The sequence below is a fragment of the Phyllostomus hastatus genome, unplaced genomic scaffold (genome assembly GCF_019186645.2).
Source record: "Phyllostomus hastatus isolate PE091 unplaced genomic scaffold, TTU_PhHast_1.1 phas_scaffold_501, whole genome shotgun sequence".
Classification (NCBI taxonomy): Eukaryota; Metazoa; Chordata; class Mammalia; order Chiroptera; family Phyllostomidae; genus Phyllostomus; species Phyllostomus hastatus.
The window spans coordinates 28528432-28539535 of record NW_025334033.1 but is presented as its reverse complement, the minus strand read 5'-3'; the positions used below and the strand labels follow the sequence as shown (position 1 = coordinate 28539535).

The 11104-nt window shown below is 54.4% G+C and overlaps 1 long non-coding RNA gene across 4 annotated transcripts in view; it reads right to left on the bottom strand.

Annotated features, from left to right (window-relative positions):
- Positions 1-3475: 3475 nt before the first annotated feature.
- Positions 3476-11104, bottom strand: part of LOC123808065 — a 26273-nt gene continuing 18644 nt past the window's right edge. For all 4 annotated transcript variants that reach the window (XR_006783755.1, XR_006783756.1, XR_006783757.1 and 1 more), the window contains 2 exons: positions 5838-5931; positions 3476-3904 (listed from right to left, as the gene is read on the bottom strand). This is a non-coding gene — a long non-coding RNA (uncharacterized LOC123808065). The remainder of the gene's footprint in view (positions 3905-5837; positions 5932-11104) is intronic.

The window sequence follows — 11104 nt, the reverse complement described above, 5'->3', positions numbered from 1 at the left end:
TGGGGTTCTTGGATGGAAACAGGAGAAACTGACTCAGGATAACTTAAGCAGGCAAGGAAGGTAATGGAACAGAAGGTTAGCTCAGAGAAGTGGTATGAAGCCCAGAAAACCAAGGCTTGGAAATAAGTGGTAACTGGGGAGGCTAGAACAACTGGCAAGAGTGGAGCTGGGAGCCACTGGCCAGGAGGACCTTTGTGGCCACCCCTGGACACCAAGCACAGCCACCAGGGGAAGGAGTCCTGTCCTCTTCTGCCTCCTCTCACATGGCCCAGTCCAGACCTAAAGGCAAGTATGCAACTGGGTGGGCTCGGTCTCCCACGCAGGTCCTGCAGCCACCGGCAAGAGGCTGAGTGTGCAATGAAGGTGCAAGGGGTACCAGGGCTCTGCGGGCAGATGACTTACATCGTCCCCTGGAGCTGAACTGTTGAGCACGCCTGAGGGCCTCTCCTGGCATTCTCCTCTGTGCTTCCACCCTCAACACACACTGCCAAGGCGCCTGCCCTGCCCAGCCTGTCCCCTCACCCAGGCACCGATGTCCACTTTCCCTGGTCTCGTGTGGACCTGCCCTCCTTCAAGATGTCTTCCTCACAGGACTGCCTGGCCATCAGAAAGTCCTGCCCTTAGCAATCCCTTCTCATTGTGAAGAGACTCTCCAGAAGGCCCCTGGAGAAAGGGAAACTCGTTCTCTGAGCAGGGAAGCTGCAGACACACCTGCCTGCCGGGGCAGGTCGGCACAGCGGGTTGTCTTGGCAGGTGGTATCCAAGCAACCGCACAGCTCTTTATTTTCTTGACATCTAATTTAATCTGACTTCTAGCCTGTATCCCTGGGGGTGTCAGGAAACCCCATCTCAGCCAGTATTGGGGAGCTCCCCACCCCCGGGGTCTTACAGGCAGGGAGGGAGCCTTGTAAGAGCAGGGGAGGCTAGAACCACTGGCAAGAGTGGAACTGGGAGCCAGGGCCTCCTGGTGGCTGCTAACACCCCCAGTGACCAGTGTCCACAGGCCACAACCCTGCCCAGGCTGAGAGTGGGGTAGGGGGGCGGCTTGGCTTTCTGAGCCACCTCCCTGTGGTCCTCTCCGGGGACCCTGTAATCATTTTCCCCTTCTCAGTTTTGGGGAGCCTCCTCTTTCTGACTCTTCTTCCCCTCAACATAACCCCCTCAAGGAATTGGACCCAGGAAGCAAAAGCCAGAAGAATAGGTCCTCAGACAGCTTCCCTTGAGGCAAAGCAACAGAAAGGCCTGGTGACCCCTGAGGTTTCGGGGGCAGGGGTGAATGGGTAAGTGTGGGCAGAACAAAGGAGGAAACGTCCCCAGTTATCTTGTCATGCTGAGATAAAGCAGACTTTGTCTTATTCATTCATTCCTTCCGCAAACCTTTATCCGGTGCCTCTAATAAGCCAGGTGCTGGACTGGACACTGGAGACCCCCAGGTAAACCAGAGTGATGGGGCCCTGCCTCGGGACCCTGTGGCCAAGGGCGGGAGACCAGTTCTAAACACACAAACAAGATAGCCTCACACTGTGACCAGTGCTGAAGAATCAGATAACATCAGATGACAGAGTCCCTGCTGGGGGGGAGAGGAAAGGGGCTCCAGGCAGATGCCTTCCCCGCTCACACCTCCCTGACTTGGCTGCATGATTCTAGCAAACCTGAAATGGCCACATGAATCCTTCATGACTTGCCTGAAACGTCACCTCCTTTGTGTCCCAGGACCTGGCCCTGCCCCTTCCTAGGCAGAATGGCCAGGTCCAGCCACTGAGCACATCCACTGTGCAGTCCTTGGCTGTGGAGGGGTCGTACCACAATGCTCCTGAGAATAGGGGTGAGTCAGCACCGCCCCCCCCCCCGCCCCCACCTGTCTCAGCCTTTGTGCCTGGCCCAGCACAGGGGATGGAGCAGGCCAAGGGCAGAGAACACATACATAAAGGAATGCGAGTGTGGACAGCCTGGGGGGACCGTGAGCCTGCCTGAGTATGCTGCCCGGGCAATGGGGTGTCCCACTGCCTGGGGGACCCCTTGACTTCTGTTTTCTCCCTAGTTGCCCAGTCGTAGTGTAGGGATTTCCTACTCTCTCCCCCCATCTCCAGAAGGAAGGCTGGAGGTGAGTTTGTCAGGAGGACAAGTTGGAGGAAGCCATTCAGGAAAAGGAAAAGGGAACTGCGTAGTACACACGCACAGAGGTGTGGACGCTGGAGTTCGAGGGCCCTCTTTATTACAGACTTTAAAGCGGGAGATGGGCCTGGGGGAGGGAGGCCGACCCCTGAGGGCTCAGCACTGGGTCCCACTTCCCGCAGGCCCCCATAGCTCTCCCTTGCCTCACAACCCCCTCCTCAGTGCCCGCTGTGGTCTGCCTTGAGGGTAATGATCAATTTGCAAATCTGTCTCCCCTTAGAATAAGGTGGGTCCCTTGTAGCAAGAAACTTGGCCTAGCCGTATTTGTGTCCCCACAGCACTCAGCACGATGATTTTAGAAAGAAGACACTCCATAAGATGTTTGACAAATGAAAGCACACACCACAGAGCCAGGTCCCCAGAGGCAGGGGTGTTCCTCCAGTTTTTCCGGGGAGCTAGGCAGTGGCAGGGCTGGAACCAAAACCCCGGGGCAACCCCTCGGGCTTTCTGGGGTTGTCCGCAGGGAGAGGGGCGGGCGGAGTGCCCACCTTCACCCTACCCTCTGGACGGTGGCCAGGCAAGGGCGTGGCTGGGCAGGACTTCCTCCTTTCTGAGGTCCTGGCATATTTTGCCCACCCCCACGGGGTCAATGGTCACGCCCAAACCCCCAATCTCAGAGCGGCCAGGCCCTCTCCCCAAGCGCCACACACCATGGGCCACTAGGTGGCGCCAAGTGGCCAGTCAGTCCTTTTCCAGAGACCTGCAGGTCCTTTGTCTCTCAGTCTGTCTGGTTGGGACACAGGGACTCCTCAGGAACTGGGAGCCCAGTAAGAATAAGGACGTGGAGACCCCTTTGTTGAAGCGTTTGCACCTGGTACCTGCTGAGTACCTCATGGTTTGTGTCCATCGGCCCTCTCGTTTTCCACAGTCACCCTGAGAAGGCAGTGGGGCATTATCCTCCGTTTGGGGAGAGCAAACTAACCTCTTGAGAGGTTACGTGACTTGGCCAAGGCTATGCTACCCAAGTCCCAGGATCCTGGGATTTTTGCAAAGTCAGCAGAGGGCCCTGAAGTCAGATACTAGCATCACTCCTTCCCGGGTGACCTTGGACATGCTGCCTAAATCCCCAGCCCTAGTTCCATCGTTAGTGGAATGGGGCTAACAGCCGATCCTTGGAGCGAGGACTGGTAAAGAACTGGGGTGGGGCCAGGCTCGAGGTAAACCCTCCTGGTGAACTCCTATTGGCCTTTGTTACTCTTACCTCAAGTGGCCGCCCTGTACCCCTCCTCCTCACCCCTACCCTTTCCCTGCCTCCTGAGTGGCCTGGAGAATAACAAAGAGAATTAACCGGAACCCAGAGTAGGTGATTGCTTTCTTACAGTCTTCCCAAAGACACAGGCTGTGCCCACCCACTAGGAGAAGAGGAGAAAAGTTTTTTCCCTCTCCATCTTCCAACAAACACGAGGTCTCAGCCCTGGTCCGTGCATTTGTCATAACTGCCCCTCTTCTTCCCTCTGTCATCTTCTCACCAGAGTGTGTATGAGGGGCATTGTCAGGTCCAGCTCACGGAGCAGGAGTCCGAAGCGCACAATGGGCAGCTCAGGGCCTCAAGGCTCTACACGTTGAGGCCAGGACGGGCACCCGCGTGTCTGAGGCCTCCCCGCAGTGCTCAGAGCCTTCGCAGAAGGAGCACCCCTGGGGAGCCTCCTGGCCTGGCCTTGTCCCAGAAATCCCGCTCTCAAGGCTTCATTTCTCAGGATTCCAATAGCATCACCTGCTGAGACAGAACCTGCGGGGAAGGAGACCCTGAAGAGAGGAGTGACCCCAGGTGTCAGACAAGCCCTGCGGGAAGGGAGGGCGGTGTCTCTGCCGGCTGGCCCACCTCCCCCTCCTCCGCCTCTTACCCCCTGCGCTCCAGCTCCCTCCTCAGCCTCACAGCCTCTGGGCAGATGCTTCCCCCAGGGCTGCCCCTCAGGCCCCTCCCCCGCCGGTGTTGGGTTCGGTAAGCAGAGCCCCAGCTCACCTGGGAAGGAGGGCGTCCAGTTACAAGCTAGGGCGGGGGCAACCTGGGGGCAGGAGCCAAAGGCCTGGGGACCGATGGTGGGGGCAGGTGGCAGGAAACTCCAAGACACCCTGACCTGCAGAAGCCCCCATCCCTGCTACAGGGGGCCCTATCTTCTGGGTTCCTCTCCTCTGAGCACCTCCCTGCTCCTGGGGCCTGGGGCCTGGGGTGGAAAGCCTGTGGCATCCAGCATCACATGCCACTTGGTAGCTAGCGCATGCCAGTTCCCTGACCTGGGCCTCAGTTTCCTCACCCTCAGAATGGGGGTAGGGTGGGAGCAAGCTCTGCTTGACCCTCTGCCGGCAGGCGGGTCCTGGGACGGTGCTCAGTGGACTGGAGGGCTGTGCACAGCCCTGGCCCTGGCGAGGCTGCTCCCTCCTTCGGTCCCACTCCTTCCCCTCCACCACTCAGGGTGGCCGCCCCTCCCCCACCCTGGGCCCTGGCACAGCACTCCATGCCTATTTAAGGCAAATCTCCTGATCTCTTTTTAAATAACATTCTCTCCTTGTTGTGGAGAAGACAAGCAGGGCTTAGGGAAAGGGGAGGAGAGCCCCAGGGATCACATCGGAGGGGGGAAGGGAGATACGGGGGTAATGAGGCATGGCTCCCCTCCTTCCACAGTGAGGCTGGGGAAGTCCTCGCCCTCCCCATTCCCAGCCCCCCATTTTGGTCCCCTCAGTGCACAGGCCCTGGATTGGTTCAAACCTCTTTAGAGGGGCTGGGGCAGCCCCTGCAACTGCGGGGGTGGAGGATGGGGAGTAACGCTAGTCCCGGTGCCTGGGGGTATATGCTTGGGGGAAGAAGCGGTGGCCAGTGAGGGGCGAGGGAGGGTCTGGGGTAGGACTGAAATCTGACCTCACAGCCTGCCCAGTGTGAAGAAGGAGATGCAACTGCTCTTTGGTTCTAGAATCCAAGGCTCAGAGAGGCCAAGACACCTGCTCAAGGCCACACAGTTAGTGAGTGGAAGAGTCTGAAATCCAGACCTGCTGGCTCTAAATTAATGCTTTCTCCCCTCTCTGCCAGGTCTCCTTGAGCCTGAGGTTGTATGTGACACCTGACTGTGACTCTCACCAGGGACCAGGCATCATTCAGAGCCTCCTGCACAAGCCCTTCCTCTGCCTGTTGCCCCTCTCGGTGGGGCCCGGCTCCTTCCCTTCTGCCTCCCTCATCTTTTCTTCAGGCCCATCACACCGTTTCTTCCTCGTCTCCTCCATTCCAAACACACCCCAACAGCCCTTGGTTCATGCACTCGGAAACCTACAGCTGGTAGGTAGCCTGTCCCACACCCCCCAAAGGGCCCAGGTGGGGCACCTTCCCCCGCAGATGCCCAGCTCAGTCCTTCCCTGTGAGGCCCAAGGCCCTCCCTCTCCTGCTTGCTTCTCTCCCCTCTCCCTGGTCTGTCCCCAGGTGGCTGCCTCCCCTCTCAGCCCCACTAATCCCCCGTGGTCCTCACATGACCGAGGCGCCCTCTCGGGGGTCAAAAGGAAAGGGTCACGGCTCCTTTACAGATCACGTTGCCTCCTCTGGACAGCACCACTCACTCCTCAGGCATGTGAGCCGAAAGCCCTCCCCGCCCTCCCGCCCCGTCAGTGTCAGGCTGGACTAGGGGGTAGGGAACAGAGTGAGGAAGGCCCAGCCTCGTCTTCCTGTGGGCACTTACAGCAGAAAGGGGCCACATCAGTCGGCTGGTCCAAAGGCCTCGTTTCACAATGAGAAAACTGTGGTCCAGGGAAGGGGGCGGGAGGCCGGAGGTCCTACAATGAGACAAGCCAGGCTGGGTCTCACTGGGACCCCTGATAACCTCAGGTGTGGACTTGATCCCTCGAGGCGGAGGGTCTATTATGGGGTAGATTCAGCTCCTTGTTTAATGGGGGTATCCTTGAGCTTCCCAGGGTCTTTCTAGCTTGGCTTTACCATTAACCCATTGAGCACCCTTGGGCAAGCCCCTTTTCCATTTTGGGCCTCAGGCTTTTTGTGTAAAACAAGTGGGTTGGGTAGATGATCTTTGAGAACCCTTCCAGATCAGATCTCCTGCACCTCCACCAGCCCAGCCTGTTTCCCTGGGCCTTTGTTTCCAGGCTGACCCTGGCCCAGGCCTGCCTCATAGCTCACAGAGATTGCTCCAACAGCCTCTGCACTGTCGCTAGCCTCCTCCATTCTCTGCCTCTCTGATGAGCCGCCTCACACATTGTTCAGGTAACCTGAGGCTTGGGAACCTCCCATGGCCTCCCTCAGAATAATCCACCTCATCACCTGGTATTCGGCACATCCCGCCTGCAGTCTTGGACTCTGAGCCCAGTGTCCTTACCTGCCGGGCACACTAACCATCCCTCACTTGGGGGACCATGGTGTGGACATGCAGTGGGGCACACTAAAGGGGCACGGGAGAAGCTGGAAAGCCTACCCCGCACTCCTGGTGTCTCTGTGCTAGAAAGGCTACCCACCCCACCCTCACTCTCCCTCATTCAAGTTGTCGCGGTCCTCCAAGGCTGGTTTTAAGTCCCGCTGTCTCCTAAGGAGGCCACCCTCTGGGGCCCATCAGAGGTAACCTTGCCCAGTGGAGCCCCCACAAGGCCAGATTCCACTTGCCCACCTGCTCTCACCTGTCTGCACCACCACCCTGTGGGGAACCTATAGCAGGGGTCTCCTAGAAAACCAGCCAGCCAGGTACTTGCTGAGGGGAAGCCTGGGTCTCCGGGCTCCAGCCCACTCCCTGTCCCTTCCCCCAGGGCTGTGGTTTTGACTCCGATTATCTTTGACCCTCAGAGACATCCTTAGCTCTAACTTCAAAAAGCTCATAGTTGGGCCTCACTCAGGGCAGACTCCCAGCTGGAGGTTCTAGACCCTATGTTGCCCACTTCAGATGACTAACCAAATCCACGCTCAGGAAGCTTCCCCAGAGGCCCAGGAAGTGGTAGCTGGTAAAAAATGCACTTGATTAGAAGAGACTGCCAAGGGAAGAGAAGCCAGACCTAGAAGCTTAGAGACTGTGCACCCTGGGGCCTGAACACTGCCTCAACCCCTGTAGGGCCCTGGGCAGGATACCTAATGTCTCAGAGCCTCAGTTTCCTCATCAGTAAAGAGGAGACAATAACACCTATTGCATCCTGTAACAAGAGAACTAGCTGATGCATGCTTAGCTCGTGGGCTGGTACCTCATCGATGCTCAGAATGTGCTAGCTGTAAGCCTTCCTAAAGACAGATGGGTCAAGGCTCCTGGCTGAGGGTGGGGAGGAGGGCTGTCGAGAAACAGGGAGGCACCAAGGCACAGGTTGCTTAGCCGGAGGAAGGCAGCAGGTTAGTAGCTAGGAGGAAACATCAAGTCCCAGGCCTGGTGCTAAGCACTCTACATACATTATCTCATTTAAACCTCAGTCTCTTCCTCAGTCAAAAATAAGGGTTTGGAACAGAAGCTTCCTAAGGCCTTTCCCATTCACTGAGTACTTGCAGAAGTTTTTGGTTTACAAGGTATTTTTCACTTTATAGAGTCAACCTGTAATTCTGCGAGTCTAGTAATAGTTGTGAGTCCTCACACAAGTAGATATGGGATGAGAACCAGGACAATGGCTCTGTCTTGCTGTGGAACCTGCTGGCAGCCAGCTCTGAGAGGGATGGGCGAGGCCTGAAGCTCCACCAAGGGCCCAGGGAGGGGCATAGCACTTGCAGACGACGTCATGGAAGCGTGGCTCTGGCTCCTGCTCAGCGTCCAGTTCCATCAGGCTCTGCCCAGGCCCACAGGTTTGGGTCTGGATCTCATCAACCCCACCTGTCAGCCCTCCACAGCCAGCTCGCTTGGCCTTTGGTTATCACTAAGGAGATTGTGGCTTCGGTCCAGGGGCCCTGAATCCAGTCCCTGCTAGCAACCTTAGGGCAGGGCGCTGTGTTCCCATCAGCCAAACATCCCCAATTTGACTGAGCTGTTGTGTGACGGGCACCATGAAATATGCAAAGACCTCACTACTCATAAATATTTATTGAACACCTACCGTGTGCCTGGCCCTGAGCCGGCTCCAGGGAATCAGACAAAAATTCCTGCCCACGCTCTAGTAAAACAAGCCATAAAAGAAAGCTAAGTGTGATGGGAAATTGAAGAGAGCACTTCACTTTACACAGGGAATCAGAGAAGGCCTCGGGGCTGAGAGAGGGAAGTGCAGCTGGAGCAAGCGTTCCGGACAGAGGAAAGGGCCCACGAAAGGCCCTGAGATAGGAACACGTGGAGTACTGGAAAGCCCAAGACCAGTGTGAGGTGGGCACTCAGCAAGCTCTCCCTTAGTAAATGCCAGCTGATCCAACTACCAAATGATCATGAGGACTCCTGCTTCCAGCCAAGATGGAGTAACAGGGAATGGATTTACTTTCCCACCCAAGACAACCAAAATACCCAACAAAATGCATGAACACAATAGTTCTCAAGATACTGAATGCCAGACAATGAAGAACAGTGACTCCTGAGCCCTGGCTTGTGTGGCTCTGTGGATTGAGTGGTAGCCTGAGAACCATGGGTCACCAGTTCGATTCCCAGTCAGGGCACATGCCTGGATTGCAGGCCAGGTCCCCAGTAAGGGGCGCATGAGAGGCAACCACACATGGATGTTTCTCTCCCTCTTTCTCCTTCCCTTCCCCTCTCTGAAAATAAATAAAGTCTTTTAAAAAAATTATCCAAAATAAAACAGAGGGAAAAAAGCTTAAAAATAATAATAATATGGCATCAGTGAGCTGTGAGACAACTTCAAGTGACCTAATATATATATATGTAATTGGAATCTCCCCAGGAGTCAAAAGGACAGGAAAAGTTCTTTGAAGAAAAATAACAAAAATTTCCAAATTTGATGAAAACTATAAGTCCGCAGATGCCAGACACTTAATAAACCCCAAGCACAATAAACATAAAGAAACTGTACCAAGCTCTCTAGTCCTCCCTGCTCAAAAGACAGCCGCAGCCACGTCTGAGGCACGACGGTGCAGGGCGGAGTAAACGGGTTCGGCCACACCGAGTACCTGCTCACTAGCCAAGTGGGGGTTGTTGCCATCGATGACCTCTTCATTGACCTTAACTACATGGTCTATATGTTCCAGCCACTCATACTCATGGTCTACATGAGTATGATTCTACTCACAGCACGTTCAAAGGCACAGTCAAGGCTGAGGACAGGAAGCTTTCATCAATGGAAAGTCCATCTCCATCTTCCAGGAGTGAGATTCCCCAACATCAAATGGGGGGATGCTGGTGCTGAATATGCTGTGGAATCCACTGGTGCCTCCACCACCGTGGAGGAGGCTGAGGCTCACTTGAAGCGGGGAGCCAAGAGGGTCATCGTCTCTGCCCCTTCTGTGGATGCCCCCATATTTGTGATAGGTGTGAATCATGGCAAGTAGGACAACTCCATGAAGGTTGCCAGCAATGCCTCCTCTCCACCAACTGCTTAGCCCCTCTGACCTAGGTCATCCATGACAACTCTGGTGCAGTGGATGGACTCATGACCACATCCATACCGTCACTGCCACCCAGAAGACCATGGGTGGCCCCTCAGGGAGACGGTGGCATGATGGCCAAGCAGTTGCCCAGAACATCGTCCCTGCTCCTAGTGGCGCGGCCAAGACTGAGGGCAAGGCGGTCCCTGAGCAGAATGAGAACTCGCTAGCATGGCCTTCTGTGTCCCTTCCTCCCAATGTATTTAGTTGTGGATCTGACCTACCATTTGGAGAAAGATTCAAAATATGATGACAACCAGAAGCTGGTAGAAGAGGCATCAGAGGACCCCTAAGTGGCATCCTGGGCTACACTACAAACTAGGTTGTCTCCTGTGACTTTAACGGAGACCCCATTCTCTACCTTCAATGCTGGCATTTATATTGCCTTCAACAACTACTTTGTCAAGCCCACTCCCTGGTATGACTGGATTTGTCTATAGCAACAGGGTGATGGGTCTTATGACCTCTATATGGCCTCTAAAGAGTAAGAGTCCCCTGGACCATCAGCTGTACCAGAAACATAAGAGAAAAAGAGAGACCCTTAGCTGCTGGGGAGCCCTTGCCCCATCTCAATCTCCAAATATACTGAGAATCTCTCATCCTGGACACAATTTCCATCCCAGACCTCCTGAAGAAGGGGAGGGGCTTAGCATGTACCATCAATGAAGTACACTGTACCTAGCCAAAAAAAGGGGGAGGGAAAGAGATAATACCAAGATATATCATAAACTGCTTTTAAAAAGTGATAAGAAGCCCTGGCTGGTGTGGCTTAGTGGATTGAGCACCGGCCTGTGAACCATAAGGTCTCTGGTTTGATTTCCAGTCAGGGCACATGCCTGGGTTGTGGGACAGGTCCCCAGATGGGGGTGTGTGAGAGGCAACCGATGGATGTTTCTCTCCCTTTCTTTCTCCTTCCCTTCCCCTCTTTCTAAAATAAATGAATAAATAAGTAAATAAATAGTAAAATATTTAAAAAATAAAAAGTAAGCCTTGGCTGGCGTAGCTCAGTGGATTGAGCACAGGCTGCGAACCAAAGTGTCGCAGGTTTGCTTCCCAGTCAGGGTACATGCCTGGTTTGCAGGCCATGACCCCCAGCAACCGCACATTGATGTTTCTCTCTCTCTCTATCTCCCTCCCTTCCCTCTCTAAAAAATAAATAAATAAAAATAAATAAATAAATAAAAAATAAAAAGTGATAACAATTTAAAAGCAGCCAACGAAAAAGGGCATATTGCATACAGGACATTTAGCATATATATATATGCTAAAAAAAAAAAAAAACAACAGAAAGCACATGGTATCTCAATAGATAAGAGAAAAAAAGCCTTTGCCAAATCCAACTCACTTATAATAAAACAAAACAAATTAGGAATAGAAGGGAATTTCCTTAACCTGATAAACAAAAATAAAGCCAGCAAATTTTTTCTTCAAAAATAATGCAAGTGAGAAGTGGAG